The following is a 20,689-nucleotide window of genomic DNA, read 5'->3' on the forward strand; positions in this document are numbered from 1 at the left end:
ATGAATCTTGCAGGGACTAGCAAATATTACGTACCAGCTGACCAGTTTCCTGCATTAATGGATTGGCTGCTCTCCAAACTGAACCTCCTGTGTGAAAATAGACACATTTGTAAAGAGGTTACTCAGCAAATTCTTCATTTTCAACAATGAAATAAACAAACAGTATGGGCAAGAAACACCTTCACAAATTTTTGCAGTGTTTGTGTTGCAATAGCAGACAAATATATGAGGGAAAATTGCATCTACAGACATTGCTAATTTCTATACTGAGTTCTTGGAAAAATTCAAGGTTATTTCAGATGGCTTTATATTTTTCTTTTTGGATACTAACAGTGCTCTAACTTTTGGCCTCAAATAAAGGGGAAAGCCTAAATTGCTTTGTTGTTCATGGAGCATGGATTTAACCTTATATCTTAAAGTGACAATCTGTGCAAGGTTTGGGGAGGAACTGCATGGGCGGAGGAGGAAAGAGAGAACAGGACCGGGAGAGAAAAATATTCAGGGGCATGCACTGTTCAAAACCACATTCAAGGACAGGGCCATCACCCATGACGAGATATTAACAGGCTGATGAATACATTCATTCCTCTGTAGTGCCTGTTCAGAAATCATATTTTGTTCCTGACAGAAGTTATTTACTTCCCAAAATATATTTTTCCTTGAAGTTTTTCCTCACTTCATAATTACTGAAATAAGACAGGACGGGAAACAGAAGTAGGAACCTTGCCTGGTTGAGGTGGCTGGCAATATATCTGAAACCACAGAAGTTAAATGCTCAGAAACCTTGGAGGAACAGCGAACTTGAACCTGATTTTTTCAGTTGGGAGTTCACCAATCAGAACATAAATCTAAACACTTCTCAAACTTTGCACACTTGAAATCTCACTTTGAATCTCTATAATAAGTTTGAGGATTATTTCAAATTAGATGTGCCGCAATAACATAGTGCTCAGCTTTGCTGTGTGTTAAACAAGATGGTAGAGGGATTAGCATAAGCAAATGCAACCACAACTGTTGTAGGTTTCAAACCTTGATATTTGCTCATAAGGTAATAGTGCCAGTGCTGAAGTTATCAACAGAAAATTTTATACTTTGGCAAGAATTTGTAATAGACATAACAAAATAGAAACAACTCCAACCAAAAAAACTCTGCATTAAACAGTATCTCGATGAGCTCAAGTTGGCATAAGAAGAATTTTTTTTGGCTGTTTCCTGTGTTAGCTGAGGAAAATGAAAAACTCACTCTGTGCTAAATGCAAAAATCCTTGTCTACAGGCAGAGATGCTCTTGGCTCTTCTTTGCCCTGGGGGGAGCACAAGCTGCCCTCCCCTTGGTCTTCCCTTGACAGGGAAGAAGGAATAAATTCATGATGAGCTAAAACTTGTTGCATCACGGAGCAGAGGGCGTCATTGTGCTGGTGGAGCAGAGGTGGTCAGGGGGCAGCAGAGCTTGCAGCAAGCAGCAGATCCTCCTGCCTGGGCTGTAGAAGGTCTCCAGCCCTGTAAAGTATGTCAGCCTGGTCCTCTGGCCCGCTGGAGAAAACCTGATCTTGTATCAGCCAAGCTGAAGCTGAGGAGACCTGAATGGGTCTATGTGGCATGTGTATTGTATGGCATGTAATGTGAGAGAGAGGTATGGTTAGATTTTCAACTGTAGATGAGAGCATTTTCAAGCTTAAAGATGAGTAACCAAAGAAAGAAAAAAAAAAAAAAAAGGCAAGAACAAAGGTCAAGCAAATCAGCTACGTAGTAAATTCAAACAGGGCCTTCTACAGGAGCACAAGAATGGGACCTCACCTGAGCAGGGGAATGAATGGCAACAGGCTATAACATCTGCAGGACAATCTGTCTGCCTTCAGGAGCCAGAGCACTTCTGCTCCATCTTGTGCTACAGATACAATCACACTGCCCCTTATATACATGCAAGTGCTTGTTTCATGTCAATTAACACATACCTCACTATTTAAACTGTGCCTGGTTAATACGTATACAGTCAGACACTGCAGAATGAGTGTGTGGGGTTTGGGCCTCAATCTCTCTGCTGCTTCTTGTAATTTCCTTTTGGCCCTGTATCCTTCCTGCAGTATCTGCAGCTGGAAGGCTCCTCTGCTTGGAGCAGCACTTCCCCAGCACTAGAGAAGGAAAAGGAAACCAAAATCAGGATTCAGCTTTTTTTCCTTTTTCTTGTTGTGTCCCCGTGACCATCTCAAGTGACCTCAAACTTTGAGGTTGCAATTTGTTATCTTTTGTCCAGAAGACCTCATTTGACCGTAACAGAGTTGATGTTTCCAGCCTGGTATACAGAGCTAAGCCAGCTCACTGATGGGTCATAGAAACCCCCTCACTGCCCTGTGAAGAGATGCACGCAGGCGGAAACAGCAGATGTCTCCTAGAAACACCTCTCCTTTGCAAACTACAGTTTCTTTGCAGCCCCAAGCAGTGAGCAAGTCTTTGTTCTGCTCTCTGAATGGCTTCTTCCATCTTTGTCTCACTGCTGCATGGGAGCACTCTGCCAGGCACCTGAAATTTCTGCCATAACCAGCCCTCTTTGAGATTACCATTATTTTACAAATTATGGTTTCTATGTCAATATCTTATCACCAGAACCCTGCCAAGTACCTATAGAAAACCGTGACATGCTAAGATATGAGTAGGACTGAGAAAACTTTACCTCATGACATCCATACACACCAAACATATTCAGGACTCGTGTAAATCCATCCTATCTACACACCTTGCCTAGATGAGGTACATGAATACTCTTAGGAATGTATATAGCAAGGGCAGGACTACATGTATTCACAATGACTATTTCAAAAGAGCTTTAATATGTTGAGGACATCTGTGGCCGGACACATGAAAAATGTCAAGAGAGTCTTGACACTGACACTTCTGCCAGGACAAGTGATGGAAGAAGTGAGGCAGTGTAATGGAAGGAGTTAATTTCTTTCCAGGTTCACAGAACTTAACCTCTTTATGAGTAGTTGGCTACTTGCAAGCAATATAAAGTTGGCATATCAAGAGAACCCTGGGATCAAATCTGAAATTTGATGTTACCCCAACTTAACCTTATTAAAGCAGCTAAATAGACCTGACACATATCAGATTTTACCTATGAAGCCAAAAAGCAGGCAGTATTTCCTGTGCCCTTCTTTAGTACCTTTGACGCTGATTAAATTCTGCCTGGTAGACAAGCAGACCCAGCTGACGGAAGAGCTATCACACTCCCCATGAAACCACGAGAATTTTTCCGGCTGGCCAGCCCAGCTAACAAAACATCTGGCACCAGAACAGATCCAACATCTCAGCAAGGACCAGGCGTGTCGCTACTCGGAGGCAGATGGGATCCATCCCCCTACAGACTGTGAAAGCCCTTTTTCAACAACAATTGGTGGAGATGAGCTCACTTAGCTGACAGTGCACTGGTCCAGACGAACGAGGACCCAACAGCTGACTTCCACGCCACCCCTGCTGCCAGCTCAGCAGGTGCAGAAGTGGCAGGACCACTCTACGGAGGTGAGGGGCATGTCTGGATCCCATGAGTCCAGATGCAAAGCTGTGGAGGAGCTTTTTGGCAGGCTGCAGGACTGCTTGCTGCCTGGGAGCAGGGATGCTGTTGCATCAGGGATCCACAGGCAGCTCTGGACAGCTGAGCTGGGGTTTGTAGTCTAAATCTTGCTGCATTTGTCTTGCCCACACAATGAGGCTGCAGTAAGTCCCATCTGTAAAAAAGGTGAGGCATTACTACATCCTATTTTCGGATCCTTCCTAACGAGAGCGGGGGCATGGAGACCAAAACCTCACCAGTGTGCACTGAGGCTTCCCCTGTGGTGGGAAGAGTCAGCTGGCAATGCCACTGCTACCACAGGATGCCAAGCCTGTCAAGGACCAAACAAAACCCCAGCATTCAACTAATTTGCACTCACTTAAAGAATGTTCCATTGTGGTTTTGTCAATGAAGGGAATGAGCTCAGTTTTGAGAAAAGACACTGTAAAATGAGCTTATTAAGGACTCCTATTGGACAGGTTTCTATGATAGTTCCCTGAAAAGATATTAAATATGGGTACATATTTAAATAACTTTACATACAGATTATTCAAAGAAAGAGTAGCCCATGATCAATAAAGGTTATCAGTTAATGTTAAACAAAGGATAAATTATGTAATTGTTTGTATGGTTTGCGTAATACTTCAGACAACTGATTAAGAGTCATGATACAGCTGCCTTTTAAATCCTTGGCCTAGATAGGAGATGGATTCACATGGGATTTGTGATTTGGTCAAGCTGAAGAAGAGTCAGCTTTTGGCAATTGGATGATACGTTGTTGATTATGTGCATGATTTGTCAAATGTTTGAGGCATCCAGGGAGAGGAGAGCTTCCAAGTCATTCAGAATATATATTGGGCTGACATTAGAGAAAATGCAGAGGAAAAGCCATACCAGCAAAACCAGCACAAATGAGAAGACAGTCTACTGAGGAATGTGGTTTTTCTGAACATATTGGAAAAGAAGGTGAATGTGTCCCATCGAAAGGGAGTCTATAGAGAGGAATTTTAGAAGATGTGGGATAAGTTCATTTCAGTGGAGCCACCTCTAGCAAGCAGAAGGCTTGCAAACACATATAAGATGTAACCACACATAAGCACAATCAGACAGAGTATCCCATCACAAAAACCTGGCTGTGCAGCACTGTGGTAACCTTACTCTGGCATATAGAGATGAACGTTAACTCTAAAGTTTTAGCTGCTTTTTCGGGCTTCTATAAACTACAGCTGCAGTCAGAAGCACCCATGGAGTTGGGGCCTCTCCAAGACACGGAGTCTGGGTTGATTAGTGCAAGGAGTGAGGACGTTGCACATCTTCCCTTTGCATTTGGTTTTGATTGCAATGGTTGATAATAAGCAATAAAAAATAATAGCAATAATAAACCATTAAATCAATCAGTAAGCTTACGGGTGAGGTGAATATAGGTGTGTTTTGAAGCCTATCTTATCCCACAGTGCAATTTGATAAGAGAGACAGAGGAATTTTTGTTTCCAATGACTTCAGTTAAGAAGGATTTGCATACAGACCCTTTACAAGGAATATTCCTGAATGGGAGAAAAGGGGTGCTGTATGGAATATTCCTGTATATCATCAAGACTGTAACACAAGGCTAGGACCATACAATGGGCAAAACCAAAGTATTTCATACAGAAAAAAAGTATCTGACAAATTTGTGTTGTCCTTTGAAATACCATGTGGAAACTCTCATAACAGTGGAAGAACAGAGTTTGACATGGCATCTGTGATAGACTTGCTGCTTAAAAAGAATTATGCTCTTTTCTTGCCACATGTGTAATACTGACAAAACATTTTTTCTTTAATCGGACACTGGCTTCCCATTCTGATTTTCCTTCTTTCCACATTCAAGTGGAATTTCCTTGCCAATAGGAAATCAGTACAAAATCTCTCAGCAGCTGGAAAAAGTAATTAGAGAATAGAATTAGGCAATTTTAATGTATGGAAGAACAAACTCTCCGGGAATCTGCCTGCTAACAAAATCTTAGCTTGCAACTGCTTTCATGTCCTGTTCTTGCAGTGTAAGTAGGACACGGAAAATACGACAGTCATATGAAGAACGGAAATTCTAGCTAGAAAAGTTTTTCACATTTTGAAGTTTAACTTCATTTTAAGCTGGATAAAAGCCCAAAAATTCAGGTTTCTTCCTAGTGAAATGCCAAAGCATTTTCCAAGCTGCTAGGTTTCAATATAATATACTTTTTAAAAAGCTGTTCCAAAAAGACAATGAAAACAACTACATTTTTTCCATTTTAAAACAATTCCAGTGTACTTTGTTTCCTTTATAAAGGATTTTGTTGCAATTGCACATTTCAGAGAAATGCTATTCTACAAAGTCCCTCCAGTGAGCTCTAAGCAGATCTTTTATGTCTCATTGCTCCGGATTTCCCCAAACTGTTGCTCTCTACAACTGGGGCAGGGGGGAGGGGAAAAAAAAAAAAAAAAAAAAAAAAAGTAGATCCTTACAGTGATTTTAGCATGTGCTTAAGAAGAGTCTTTTCTTATTGAATACCAGTATGGTATTTTGAACATTCTCATTGGCTGAAACAAAAATACTCAAATAATTCATGTTCCTGCCATACGAAGAAGCTGCTGCCTTGGCAGCCCCGGAGGCAGGAAAAAGAGAGACAGTGCCATTGAATGCTCTCAGCTGGGCTGCAGCCAGTCTGGTCCTCAGCCAGGCACAAAGGAACAACTCCCACCACGGCTGTGAGAGCCCCGCACGGAGCAGAGACCCTGACCACATTGCAGCCTGCAGCAGCACCATAGATACTGAGGTGTGGTGTTGAGCAATGTGCAGCTGGTAGGCATTATTTATGGACGATTTAGCAAATTAGGCTAACGATGCACATGAATGTTGGTGCAGCAGGAGGGCTTTCCCATCAGAGCCGTAGCCAGTGGCACAAGACAGATAGAGCCTTGCAAGGGCCTCCACTGACCTCAGAGAGCTCACAGGGGCAAGCAGGGATACCTGAGCACCTGGTTTGGCAGGACTAGCTTCCATGACTATAATACTCTTTGCTAATAACGCGTTGACAGCAACTATGTCTCTGTTTGCTTTCCATCTGCTACTGGCGTTTGATTAGTGGGTATTTGGTCATATGCATCTTTGAGATTTGCCTTGTGTTGGTGGAAGAATAGGAAGCAGGTCAATCTTTTAAAATAATTTCAATATAATAAAACATACATCCATAAAACTGAAATAGTAATATCCCATTTCTATTTAAATGATGCATTGCCATCAGATGGGGGACACTCTAAATGCCTCAGGCAGGCATGGTCTGGCAGCACCAGCAGGAGCAGGGCTGCCCAGGGTGAGAACAGCCAATCTGCTGTTCCTAGATGCAAACCTTTTGCTCCTGACACATTCCCCCGTGTTGCAATGGCAAGTGTGTAATCTGCTTAGTGACTGCAGTGATCTCATACAGGATTTTAAATGGACTGGACTGCAGGAAGACTATGACCCAACAGAGTGTTTACTTTATCCTCTCTGATGGATTGCATGTCCCGATGAAGTAATCCAGTTTGAGTGAAATCCAGCTGGCTCAGACCTCTTCTCCTCTAATGAGTTCAGTTAATATGTCAAATGAGTAAGGTGAGACGGAGATATGCTAGAAAACAAAGAAAGAAAGGTTTGACACCAGTGGTAAACGAATTAGCTAAATAGCATTGGTCCAGTAACAGGTTTTGTGATGTTTGTAGAAGTCATTGAAGGAAGCGTTTGCTTTCATCACATGCTTTTACAAAACAGCCTAAGTGGTTAACAAATATTTTTCCTGAGGACTTGGGCTTTGGCAGAAGAGGACACCGTCTTGTCACTGGTCACAGCCTCCTCCCCACAGCTTGGGAAATGAATTAGAATCAGGCATTTTGCAGGCAGCCAGCTGCTGGGCTGGGCTGGGCTGGCAGCACTGGGATGGCACAGGAGGGGAAGCCCAGGTGCCCACCCACGTTTGCTCTGCATGCTTGCCTTTGCCCACCTGTCCTGGTGGACACGCAGTGTCCCATACCATCGTGCTGCTAGTTGACCCCGAATATCTTCATATTCCCTGCATTAGTCTCCAAATAAAACATAAGAATCTTTTCATATCATTTCACTGCCTCAGACAAACAATCCCAAAATACTACATGCTGATCTGGGAGATGCCTAAAATTAAAATCTCTGAGGATAAGAATAGATTTAAGCTTCCAGCCCTCCTCCAGACTTTAGATATTTGCTCCAGGAATCATTTCTAATGCTGTTATATCTAAAGAAACCAGATCTCTAATGACGTAGAGCATATAAAGCAGAACTAATATTTCAAGTGGGAAGATTTTTTTCCCAAGAAGTGTACAGGGTGAAAAACAATCTTTGTCCAGGAAAGTTTGGACTTCCAAAAAAGAACCCAGTTAGAGATTAAACAAAGTGTATCAGTATTCTTATTCTTGAGTTTATTGAAGATTTTATTCTTTGAAATACAGTAATTTGCAGATTAAATTTTTGCCAGTATGTATACACATTACACTGAATGTGATATAAAGACTACACAGTCATCTGTTATGCTTAGCTGACAACTGCTGCTTATCTACACCCGAGTTTCCCCAGTTCAGTCAGTTCTCCTACTGGCTTCCCAAAAGGAAATCCTACAGCCCATTCCCTCCTGGTACTGCAAGCACCAAGGCAAAAAGTGAAGAATAAGTGTGCGAGTCAGGTCCCTGATGCCATTAAGAAGATATCCAACTGGACCTGCTGATGGCTCATGCACCCACCAGCAGGAGCTGTGACTAAATCAGGTGGACCAGAAGCCAAAACAGATATCAGCCTGGGACAGGCACAACCTTACACACAGGTTTTGGGATCCACAGGAAAGTGTAAGCTTCCAGGAAAGATGAGCTTTATCATCAAGTAGAAGTTACAGTATTTGGCCTATGTGTAAGAAAGATTATCTTCTACTACTAACTGTTTTTACTGAGGTGTACTTTCAAGATTTCATTCTTAATTATGCCATTTAGTTGGCAGGATATATAGATATTTTTTTTATTAATTTGGCCAGCAGAAATTCTGGAAACATTTAAGATTAGTCTGACTGCCAAAATAAAATGTCTGTTTGTGTTATGAATCACAAAAAGATGCTACACGATCACTACAGTATGATAGGTTATCACATGATTTTATTATCATGAATCTTATATATGATCTCCCAGTAATAATTATTCGGATTGCATTTGCTAAAGGTAAGGTGATCTGAGCTCAAGGTTTCTCTTACAGGCTCCACGTTTGTTGTCATTTCCACAAGAATCCCCCCCCAAAAATAAAAAAATAAAAACTTACTTGGACCCAAGTTGTGCCTTGCAAATCAGTTACTGGAGCCCAACAATTCCCAAACTTTTTCAGATTTAGGAAAGACCATATTCAACAGAACATGAGTTTTACCAGAGAAGAACTTCTTCTTTTTTTTTTTTTAATAAAAAATAAAAAAGAATGCTTACATAATCTCATTAATTAAGGAAGGCTCTCTCACAAATTCCTCTTTACTAATCTGTGCGAAAAAAAAAAAAAAAAGTTTTACTCTTTAATCCCTTTGTAAGTTACTGGAAATCTTCTGTTCTGCTTTAAATGGCAAAAAGCACCTTTCAACATCAAGGCAGTAAATAAGTCAAGCTTTCACCCTAAATCAAGAAATTGCTCTTTGTGGATGTGCAGGACAAACCATACAGCTGCAACAATATCATCAGCTCAACACCCCAGCCTTAGGCTGTCGAACCCAGCCAGCGGTGGAGGGAAAATAAAAACGATTAAAGTCAAGTCATCACCCTCTTCATCCTCCCTCACTTTCCTCCTTCAGTTGCCTCTGCTTTAAAGCCGACAAAACATTGAGTCATTAGACAGCTGGCATGCAGAGGCCTGTCAGTTTGTTACTCGGTGTTATATATATATACAAGACAAAAATGAAGATAAAGCCATGTCATCTGCTAAAATTGTTTTGTCTTCATCTAGCCCCTGTGAAGTCACAGTGACCCATGTTTTAGCTCTTAGTAACTATATTGGCCAAAGGGTTATTTTACTTTCATCGCCGGTACATGTTGAACTGAGTCACCACCTCTCCACTGCCGTGGTTACCCACAAAAATGGGCTCAAACTTGTCCATATAATAAATATATATACATTATATATTGTCGATACATTGCCTCTTATCCCTTGTACCTTTTCCATCTGTTGGAGCTGTTCATTTGGTGTCATTTGAGAGGAGGAAAGGATTTCCAGCCCTTTGTTATGGGTTAGCTCAGTGCATGTATGACGCTGGAGCATGTCAGTGCTGCTGCAGTATGAGCAAAGAGGGATTAATTAAGAACCTTAGAACATGACCATGAACAAAACAGCAGCATGAGTTTGGAAACACTCTCAATAGGAAAAACAGAAACTACTAAACAAAACCTTTTCCTGCTGTGAAGCATCTATTGTGTTTCATTTACATCTCTCAAATACTCCAGGGTCTTGGATTTGCCATATAGGATATTTACACTTGCCAACTGAGCTGAGAAGACTGAGTTTTCAATTTAATGATCATGGGAGAGAGGGTAGTAGAGGGTTTCAGTTCTCTGCTCACTCTCATTTAGTGTTTGTGTTTTAAGAAGAGACAAGTTGCGATCAAAATACAACTCAGGGGATCATGCTGAGCTCTACTGGTCTACAGAGGACCAAGGTAACAAAGTCTGTAGCAGCAAAGACACCACACTTGCTGTGAGAGTTCATATATCACCACATTTTTTCTGCTTTCTAAATTCCCACGTTGTAATATAAGTTTCGCACTAAGAATTTTAGCAAAGGCATGTAAGATGCCCTAATGGCAGAAAATAAATCTGTACACTCTGTGTGAATCTAACTCAAACTCTAGATCATATTTTTAATACAGTACAGATAAAACAGGTTTGAAGTTCAAATTTTACAGCCCTCAAGCCTAGTTGTTTTTGTAGTAGGAGCACAGAATTAGATACCTCTAAATAAACTGATCTGGGAACAGTCCTCATAACAATTCCTTTTACTAGGATATAGGGTTGCTACTAACAGTATGGAATTCCTAAAAAGAACAATGAGCAGAGACCCAAGAAGCCTGAACTAAATAAATCACTCCTACATAGGAACTAAATCCATGAGGTGTCTTTGCCAAGACATAGTCTAATGTAAAATTTTACTGCTTTGTCCTGTAATAAATTTTAAATGCCTTAACCGTGAGAATCATGCTACTTACTCACAAGGTTATTTTTTTAAACAGGATAATAATTTTCAGTGTTATGGAAGATATGCATCTGGTAAGACTTTCGTTTATTGAAATAGTTGCTAAAACTTCGCAGGACACAACATAACTCAGTCACTTCAGTATGCTCATGAGAAAATGCTTTATGGAGCTTCACAGATTTGAAAGACTTCAGAAGAAAACTTGGAGTTTAAAAAAGTTAACTTAAAGATGAGAAAAAATTAAAAGTGAGATCTATCATTAAATATAGGAATTCAACCATATAATAACATAATGTTACAGAAAAATTGAAAGACTGATTTGAAATGAGATAAAACTAGTATTGAAGTCATATTGCTAAAATGGCCGGCATCATAAGTAGATTCACATTCAGCCAGGTAATACCAGCACACTAGATCACTTCTGTTTAGTAATAGCTTCACTGTTATCTTCACCAGTTAATTACACAGAGAAATACTTAGCTTCACTTCATTCAAAAGAAACCCCTCCCATCTTCTGTAATGTTTGTGTGGAAGAAGCCAAGTCTTTCAGGATAGGCATTTTGTTTGTAAAAACATTGTATATTTTCTGCCCTAGTTCTGGGTAGGTTTTGACTTACCACGTTAAGTATATGATCGTTGCTGTTGCAGAAAGAAGTATTAATTCCTTCTTTATCTCCTCAAATGTACTCATTAGCCTTTCATGAATAATAGACTGTTTAGTTAAAAAAAAAATGTGCTCATGTGTGTGACTAACTTGGCTGAAAGCACACATTTAGTACTCTTTCTAAAAATACTGAAGTGTTTAGCTAATTGAAGAGTTGGCTTGAAATCCAGAACTCGAAAATTAGTTGTAGATCTATGAAAATACTCCACTGCCCTTGGGGAAAATGCAGAAAAAGCACATGACTGTCATTAAAAAATTTTCTATCCCTGCCCTTTTCCTACAAATGACCAAAGTGTTTTAATATCAGAACTAGTCTTCCTAGTTCCTACACCTCACTTTTTTTGTGAATATCATTCATTATTTTCCTTGTGACTGTCTCTCTGGGTCTGACAGCTCCTGTTTTTGTTCTGTCCATCACTCCTGGGCATATCATATCCACAGCAGTTCTTCGGTTTACGACCTTCCATGATGACCTTGCAGGCAGCCTATAAGCTTGTAGTCAGTTTTTGGTCCCCAGGCTATTAACTTTTTTAAATGAATGCTCACATGATAAATCTTTCAAAAGCTTCTATCTGGAGGAAATTCAAGGAAGAGTAGCAGCAGTACAGCTTGTTGCTGCTTCCAGCTTTTGTAAAAAAGCTGCCCCTTACCACCCTTACAAAGGTTGCCCCTTTCACTTGTGAGCACAAATTTTTGCTGCTGGCACCAGTCAGAGCTCAAGCTTGCGAAAGGAAACCCTGCAGGGCTGGTTGCAACACACAGCATATCAGAGGAGATGTGGCTTCTCCTCACCCCTCCTTAAAGGAGCCCGTGTTCCTCTATGAAGAAAGGCTGAGAGAGCTGGGGCTGTTCAGCCTAAAAAAGAGTAGGTTCTGGGGCGACCTTATTGCAGCTTTTCAATATTTAAAGGGAGCTTATAAAACAGATGAAGAACAACTTTTTGCTCAGTCAGATAATGACAGGACAAGGAGGAATGCTTCTAAACTAAAGGAGGGGATATTTAGATTAGATGTTAGGAGGAAATTCTTCACTCAGAAGGTGGTGAGGTTGTTGAAAGGCTGTGGATGCCCCATCCCAGGAAGTGTTCAAGACCAGGCTAGATGAAGCCCTGGGCAACCTGATCTAGTGGGTGGCATCCCTGCCCCTAGCAGGGGGTTTGGAACTAGACGATCTTTAAGGTCCCTTCCAACCCAAGCCATTCTATGATTCTATGAAAATTACTTCCTCAGCCCAGTGTGGTTGAAAATGCTGTCTGTGGAGAGCAATTCCATCAGAAGGAGAGGGAGGGAGAAAAATATTCTGCAGAACATACAGCTAACACTGATTTTCAAAGCTAAAATACCAAAGTATTAAATCCAAAATATTTGGATGTAAATAATCTGGATGAGCTCAGCAAAGCTGGGCGTTTCTCCGCACAAGTATCTAACAGGTTTGTGAATGCACTTTCACATGTGTGTCAAATAGGTTAACAAAACTGTAGACTTGTCAGCTCTGTCATCCTCTCTTTGTATATCAGATGCTCTGATTCATTCATCATCTTCATTGCCCCTTGCTGGCCTCACACTGGTAGAGGTCTGCCTTTCTTGTGCTTAGCAGTCCTGAGCTGGACAGAGCACTCCAGGTGTGGCCTCTTGCAATACTCTGGCCTACAGCCACTATTCATTTACAATTCAAGGACTTGTAAAGAGTTCAGTCTGAATGAAGTACACAGACTTAATCTTATTAACCTAGTTTTAAGTATCGGAGCTGCAGAAACAATAAACATAAGCCTTAGGGCATCATTAGAAGATGAGTCAAAGGCTATGCCTATCTGCCAAACAAAAGAGGGCCAGAAGTGAGTCTGAATGCTGGCAGCCTAATTGTCTACACTGTCTACATCTGGCTCAGCTCAGGGCTCCTCCAGCCAAGTCCCTCCAAAGCAAGGTTTGGACACAGGCAGGGAGATGGCTGACTCCAAGGACCACTCCCAAAAGACAAGTCAAATAAAGTGGTACCTCAGAGGCACCAAACAACTGTGTTTGCTCTTCAGTAGGAGACTGTCAAGTACAAGCACCATTGGCATCACTACTCACAGTGTGGCTGGGATATTTGTTGGCATCCAGATTCTGCCAGTTTTGACTTGAAGGCAAGGAGGAAAACTCAGAAACAGTCAAAATGATGCTACAAAATCTGATACAGGCTGTCAAGAACACCTGACAGCAAAGGAGTGAAGAAGCTTGTACTTCTGAGTCTATCCTAGACTTGACAAGCATGACTCATTCCTAGTTTCTTACCACCTGTTCAATCAGATTGCATTTTAATTAATTACTGATTACTAATTACTGTTTTATAACTGATCATGTTTGTTCTGAGCAGAAAATGGAAATGACCTGACTCATAATTAATCGTTTTTATAGGCCTGTACCCAGGTGTTAAGAGTAAAATGATCTAGACACAAATCCCTAGGTATCTGTAATGTGTCTTAAGAAGGTATGACAAACACAGCACATAGTTCTTAAAAGATCCTTCAGCCAGCTCTTGGTTTTCAAGCTATAGTGTAATTCTGAAGTGAGAAGTTGGAATCAAAATCATGCAGCTGTAACTCCAGCCACAACATCTACAATTATCATTTTCTAAATTTGTTTTCAGACTGTAGCACAGTTCTGGTTATCACATCCCACACCCCAAAGGTGATCACTGTTTTCTAGCATTTGCAAAGGCTGGTAGAAATGCTAACAAGCTTCAAACTCTGAAAAAGCAGCAAGTGTAAACTAAATTAAACAGGAAATTTCCTCAAGAACATGAATATTGGTGGGAAAGGGCAGAGAGAAAGGGAGAGAAAACTCTTTTATTCTGATCCCTGCAGGGAAGGAGGTGATATTTTCCTAACCAGAAAACACACATTCACAGAACTGCCATTTATTTTAAGCCAACTGCTGTTTGAGTCAGGAATTGAAACTCAAGTTTCAAACAGCACCTACAAGCTCCTTATCCACAGGAGCAGTGATTTTGAATTCTCAAAGAGTCAGAATATGGATAGGACAGAGAGATACTTTTTGGAGGCATTTCAAAGAAAGTTCTGGATCTTGCTGTGGTGTGAAGGCTTCTCCCAAGGGAAAATTCCAAGTCTGTAGGGTAAACAGGAGGAGCAGTGCTGCAAGCTCACAGCTTGATGGTTTTAAAGATAAAACAAGTGTGTTCTAAGTACAGAGATCTTCATTAATAAACATCCTTTCTGCATCTATAGAAGTAACTATTTACCCACTAGCTGATTGATTGAATCAATCTTTCCCAAACCTCCTCCCTTTCACATAAGAATACAGCAGGTCACCATTCGGGCTTGCAGTATTACTCTTTGCTTTCTCCTTGCTTGCTTTTACACATAACTGTAAGCTCCTGCTTGAAAGACCTTCAGTCTAATTTGCTTTATCCAAGGAGCAATCACTAAGGACATGTGGTTATCATGCAGTGGACTGGCAGTCAAAACAATTCACAAAATAACACCCACAAAACCATGGCACTTTAACCACCTCTAAACAGAGAACCATGAAGAGGAGGAGGCTTAGGCATCCTTCCAGCAAAGCAAAAGGTCATTCTTTGAGACTGTGCCTATTGCATCATTTGGGCATCATAAACTAAAAATGTGCGTGGGTCTGGATATCAGAAGTTTAGTTTGCATTCAGGAAAGAAAATGCCAAGAATTGTTTGCATTTGTAAGCAACAGTATTTTGGAAATGGCCTAAAACCCAATAAAATAGTCAGGCAAGGATGTGAAAATGGAAGCTGTATGGTGTTATAAAGGAACAGACAGCTAGTCCTGGAAGGTGAGCAAACATTCACTTTTGCAATGAGACTTGGCTCTATATGTACTCAGCCTATAAATGGGCTCCGTTGATAGTGTTTTAAACAGGACATGGACAACATTTTGTTTTGTTTTTTTTTCAGAGCTTCAGAGACGTGGAGCCTCTGAAGAGCAAAGAAAACAAAGGAAATGGAGAAATTGAGGCAAATGTCTGTGAACCAGCAATGAAGAACGAGGCTTATGAAATTTCAAGAGGAAATGAAAAATAAGAATGAAGGGGTAGAGTGAAAAAAGTTTGCAAGAATGAGAGATGAAACCCTGACTTTCCTGCAGGCCAGAGAACTTACATCATTGGTTTTAGCTGAGCCAGGATTTCACTGAAGGAGCACCGGAGCTGCTAGGAGTCCAGGCAAGATTACCTGATGGAGGAAAGAAAGGATCTGAAGCAAACCAGAAAGGCTTGGGGTGTTAAAAGCCCTGAGGAGAGACAAAGCGTTGTGAGACAGAGCAAAGTTCTGCTGTGCAGAGGTTTTTAGGACTAAGAATTAGAAAATAACTATTACTGGCTTCATCTCTATAATCTGCTGTCCTGCTGACGCACTAGAGGGAACTGAGGAAGAAGATCCCTGGAGCTTTTTTTTTTTTCATGGGTGCTACACACCCACTAACAAAATTTCAACCTAGATGAAATGCTTGGGAAAGGTTATGATTGTAGAATGTCACTCAGTAGCAGGTTAGCAGTTGCATCAGTTAGAAACAGAATGGAAAAATAGCAAAAGGAAACAGAGCAGGTAGTGGTGGTGTCTGGCTGCACACTGATTTGGCATCCTGCTCTAAGGAACCTGCTTTGGCAGGGGGGTTGGACCCGATGATCTTTCGAGGTCCCTTCCAACCCCTTCGATTCTGTGATTCTGTGATTTTGGGATAGGCAGTTCTGCAGAGGTGTCATTACTTACACTGCTGAAGGACTTAGGCTTTGCAAATGCAGGTGGCAAATGCACACGTTTTCTGGATGCTAAAAAATACAAGCATATTTGCAGATGATCACCAATCTGCAAAGGAAGGAAAATTTCAGAAGAATTTATATGTTGTTATAAATGTATTTCATATATTTATGAAAAACAACAACAAAATAAGAAACAAAGTCACTGCAAAGACTGGGTAACATAGTAGCCTTGAAAAGTTTGTCATGTGAGCATTTTAGACCTTTTATTTATTTAATTAATTATTTTCCAGCCTGAAACATTATTTCTGCTGATTTTTTGCTCATTTCTTTGCTATGCCAATATTCCCAGAAAAGAGTAGGGAATTTAGATTTATTCTGCAAATCAGTGGGCATGGAATTTAAAAATATTTTGAAAATATTTTGTTTTTTATTTCTGCTCCTTACTAGGAGCAAATATAATAACCTGCTTGGGTCTTTCTAGAGTTAGCAGGGTAACTTCAGCAGAAGGAACTTGAGCATTTGTTGTATATTTTTGCTCTTAAAAAAATCAATACAAGCTACATGGTCATTAACTTATAACAAGATGACAGTGATAATATAAGCTTGATTTGAATAACAGGATGATCTGATCAGATAAAAATGAATTTCCAAAATATTATAACAGTAACAGTAACAGTCACAATAATAATAATAATAACAACAACCACCTCCCTGTGATAAAATAACTGAATTATCAGATATACCTTACACTTTCATTAGGTTCACACACCATTTGTGATTCAGATATCTCAGTTTCAGCTTCAGAGATTTTGTGATGTAGTGTGAGTGTGTGTTAAGTCTTGTACTAATTATCAGATATAGATTACATTCATTCTTGCTCTTTTTGTAATTCCATGTCAAAAAAAAAATTATTTTCCACTCAATTTTATTGATCACAGTCTCTCTGATGCATTATGGAAATTTAATTCATTTTAAAAAGTTATTGTGGTTTGGCTAAGAGAGAGAAAGTGTTTTTCATGGCATCTATCAAACATTTTCCTCTCTGTTTAACAAAAACATTTACTGGAATTTGCACAGAAGGAAAAATGTGCCAAGCTAGAAGATAGAGGGTTGGCAGAGTGCTCAGTACATGCATCGATGCAGGAAGATTGTTCCTTTTGTGAAGTGGTCTAGCTCAAGCAGAAGCAAAGAAGAAAGGATGAAAATATCCTTAGGAATTCTCAGAGCTTAAACTTAAAAGGGAGTCTGCTTTCTATATTTCACATGAGTAAAATAAGCACTTCACTTTCTATCTGCCTGTACCCTAGCTTTAGTTTCCAGAGTCTCTTCTGGGCACAGACTGTCAGAGCAGCTCAGCTTTGAGCTGGTAGAGGCTCAGGTCCCTGGAGAACCTGGCAATGGGGGACATTATCAGAGGGCGAGGGGTATATTGGTGGACAGCGGTGGTGGAGCACAAGAGCCTCTACCAGGCTAGGAGCTGGGGCAGACTTAAACTGGGACAGGGTTTGGAAGAAAGTTTGGAGGGCAAGTGATACAAGTGGTACAACTTCTGGATTGGGAGAAGTTGCAGAGTGGAAACCTGGAGGATCTGGGGACTAAGGGCCTGGGTCAAGCAAGAGAGAGAATCAAATGGACTGGAGAGCACACGTGGGACCTGGTTTGGGGGTAGGGATAGACACGCTAGGGCATAGCTCTTCTGATTCTCTTTACCACCTTCTTTCTAGTTTTTGGAAGCACATCAGCCTCAAAAAGAGTGTCTTGTTGCTCTCTGACTTGCAAGTTTTACTACTTAAAATAAAGCCCATCAAAGAGCCAAAGAGTGTCATATGAAGTTATTGCAAAGTCAATGCTTAAATTTAATTACACAAATATGGACTCAGCATGCTTCCGGAAGCACTAAAAATTGCCTATTAAAATATTTTTTAAAACTATTGAAAGTTTTTAAAACTGTGTAAGGACAAACTTTAAAAACACGATGAGTAGCCAAAACCAAGCATCCCAAACACCATGTTTCTTTCCACCCATAGTAACGCTGCAGTGTCCATACTTTTTTGTTTCTGCTCTCACTCTAACAACTTCCAGCAGCCTGATGGCTTTGTAATAAAGAGTACAGAGTCTTTGCTAGCTCTTGAGGACATCTGTTTGTTCTTTCAGCACCTCTGAGGCTTGGCTGCAGCTTGTTCTTTGCCACAGACAGGGCTCTGTAACTGCTGTAATGTGTCGTGGCCTCCCCCAGCTCTCCATCCCCCTGCTGAACCCTCAGGTCTCAGAGCCGTCACAGTTTCCTCCCCATGGGTTTATCTGACTTCACAAAGAGAAGCCAAAAAGGGCAATTGCAGCCCTGCTGCCCTGCTGCTCGGATGCAACCTTTTAATGAAAGCCACCACGCATCATACATATAGTAAGCTGTGAACACACAAAAAGCGTGATGATATATAATTTATCACGTTTACCCTGAAGTGTGGTGTATTTCCAGTATACCAAAGACCCAAGGAAATGATGTGGCTGAAACTCATCAACCACTACAGCAAACTCATACCGAGCCAAAAAAACAGACATACACTTACCACTCAGAGAATTTCTCTTTGAAAAACAGCCATGCCATATCAGATTTCTTGGTCATAATCTTCAGAGGAGGAAATTAAAATAAGCATCTCAGGTACTAAAATCCTGGATTGTACTGAAAATTAAGGGCTCAAGAGAGATACTAGTTTAAGTATTGGTTATGACCTTCCTGATTTCCCCTCTGTATCACTCAGGATGCAACGGCACATTTTTTTCTACTCAGTTGATGTACTTAAATATAACTAACAGCAGTCCTGTAGAGCTGAATTTAGCTTGGATTTTACTGTTTTCTGCATGTGTGTTAAGGAACCTTGAGGTCAAAAGCCTTTCCCCCTCACTTCTGGCAATTTGTGGCTACAGCAGAGCCAATCCAACAAGTGTAAGGGAAGGGCTTGCTTTGCCATCACTGCTCCTAGACTGAGGTTCTGGTGCTTGTCTGACCCTTCCATAATCAGACTAAACCAATCTGAGGTGGTTTTGTTAGTTAGTTAGCTCGTTTTTTTGTTATTCAATTGCTGAATTTAATTGCTTGGGAAGAATAGGGCACAAGGTGATAGGAGAGGCAGGGCAGCACTTTTTGTGCCATTGAGATGGTGGGTAGCCTTATTCCATTTCACAGTAGGCTACCATTGGTGTCGCAGTCAGATGAAGGATACTGAACCTCTGTATGATCAGAGAGAAAAGGGTGATTACCATAGCTGTATTATTGTCACTGTCAAGACAAGTAGTGATCTGAAATCTTCAGATCAAGAGCAAAATACCCAGAAGATGCTCCCCAGACAAGCATGTCTTTAACAGACAAAAATTCTGTGGTCAAACAAAGTGATACAAGAGGTCAGACAAAGTGTTCTAGTGGTTCTTTTGGTCTTTTAAAATATGTAATAAAAAAAAAAAAAAAAAAAAAAAAAAAAAAACACAAAGAAGTAACTAAAACAGCTCTTTGCTAGGACCCAGGATTTTAATTTGGACTTAAATCTGGTTTTGAAGCATCCCTCCTCCCCTGCAAAGTCTTTTTGAACTGAAAAGACAGAAAATTGTTCCAGAAGTATGGGCTTCTAGAAAAAAGAAAAAGAAGGCTTTACTCACCATCTTAGATGAGACAGAATGGCTAATACCTTAAATTATGTTCCAGGCAGAAGTTGCTGTTCTAAAACTGCTTTTTTCTTCTCCATCCAAAATGGCTATTGGAAAGCTTTTGAGTTTAAATATTGCATCAACAGTGGGTAAATAGAGCAGCTCTTTGGTCCTGGCATGGGACCACGATGAGGTCAGATTTGCTACAATAACAAAAACCGTCAGAATTTAGAAAATGATTTAACAGTGGCAACAGTATAACTGCTGGCACTGGCTGACTGCATGCAAAGGCAGCTGTACCATAAGAGTCAGGGCATTTATTTTATTGCTCTTTGGCATTTTCTTTCTTCAACTCTTTATATACCACCATTTCTGTGGAAGATTATTTCAGAGCAGACACTCTGTACTAGACCTAACCACATGGCTTAAGTTATTTCATTCAGCATTTAACGGTTAAACACTTTCTACTCTAAAAGATGATGGGAAATGGGACTTTAAATCGTTTTCTCCCCTGACCAATATAGCAAAAAGAATCCTGCAGTGTTAAGTTCCTGACTTCATTTTTATTTAAGTGATACTGCTCTAGCTACTTCTTAGGGTCCAGAACAGGCTATTCACAGTTGCAGTAAGGTCTCACCCTGTGGCTACAAACAAAGTTATTTGCCCTCCCTCACCTTTGCCAGCCCAATAGGCAAGCACAGTGCCAAGGCTGACATTGCACTTTGCACTCTCTTGCAGTCAGTAATTTTATTTTTAAAATTTTATGTCTTTTTTTTTTTTTTTTTGAATTGCTTGGGGTCCTTCAAGCTCCCTCTCCCTGTTTCTGTAGGAGTCAAAATGAGCGTGTTGTCAGTAGGTATGGACAGGCCTCCAGCTGTTTCC

At 40.6% G+C, this 20,689-nt stretch overlaps 1 long non-coding RNA gene across 2 annotated transcripts; it reads right to left on the reverse strand.

Moving 5' to 3' along the window:
* Positions 1–91: 91 nt before the first annotated feature.
* Positions 92–20,109, reverse strand: LOC308185898. 2 transcript variants are annotated; one of them, XR_013943811.1, is made up of 4 exons: positions 19,820–20,109; positions 18,736–18,794; positions 16,179–16,237; positions 92–1,589 (listed from the first exon to the last, which is right to left on the reverse strand). It is a non-coding gene; the product is annotated as an uncharacterized lncRNA (long non-coding RNA). The 2 variants fall into 2 exon arrangements; XR_013943810.1 differs by lacking the exon at positions 18,736–18,794.
* Between the last annotated feature and the right edge of the window lie 580 nt (positions 20,110–20,689).

The sequence above is a fragment of the Anser brachyrhynchus genome (assembly GCF_964034855.1).
Source record: "Anser brachyrhynchus genome assembly, chromosome: Z".
Taxonomy (NCBI): Eukaryota; Metazoa; Chordata; class Aves; order Anseriformes; family Anatidae; genus Anser; species Anser brachyrhynchus.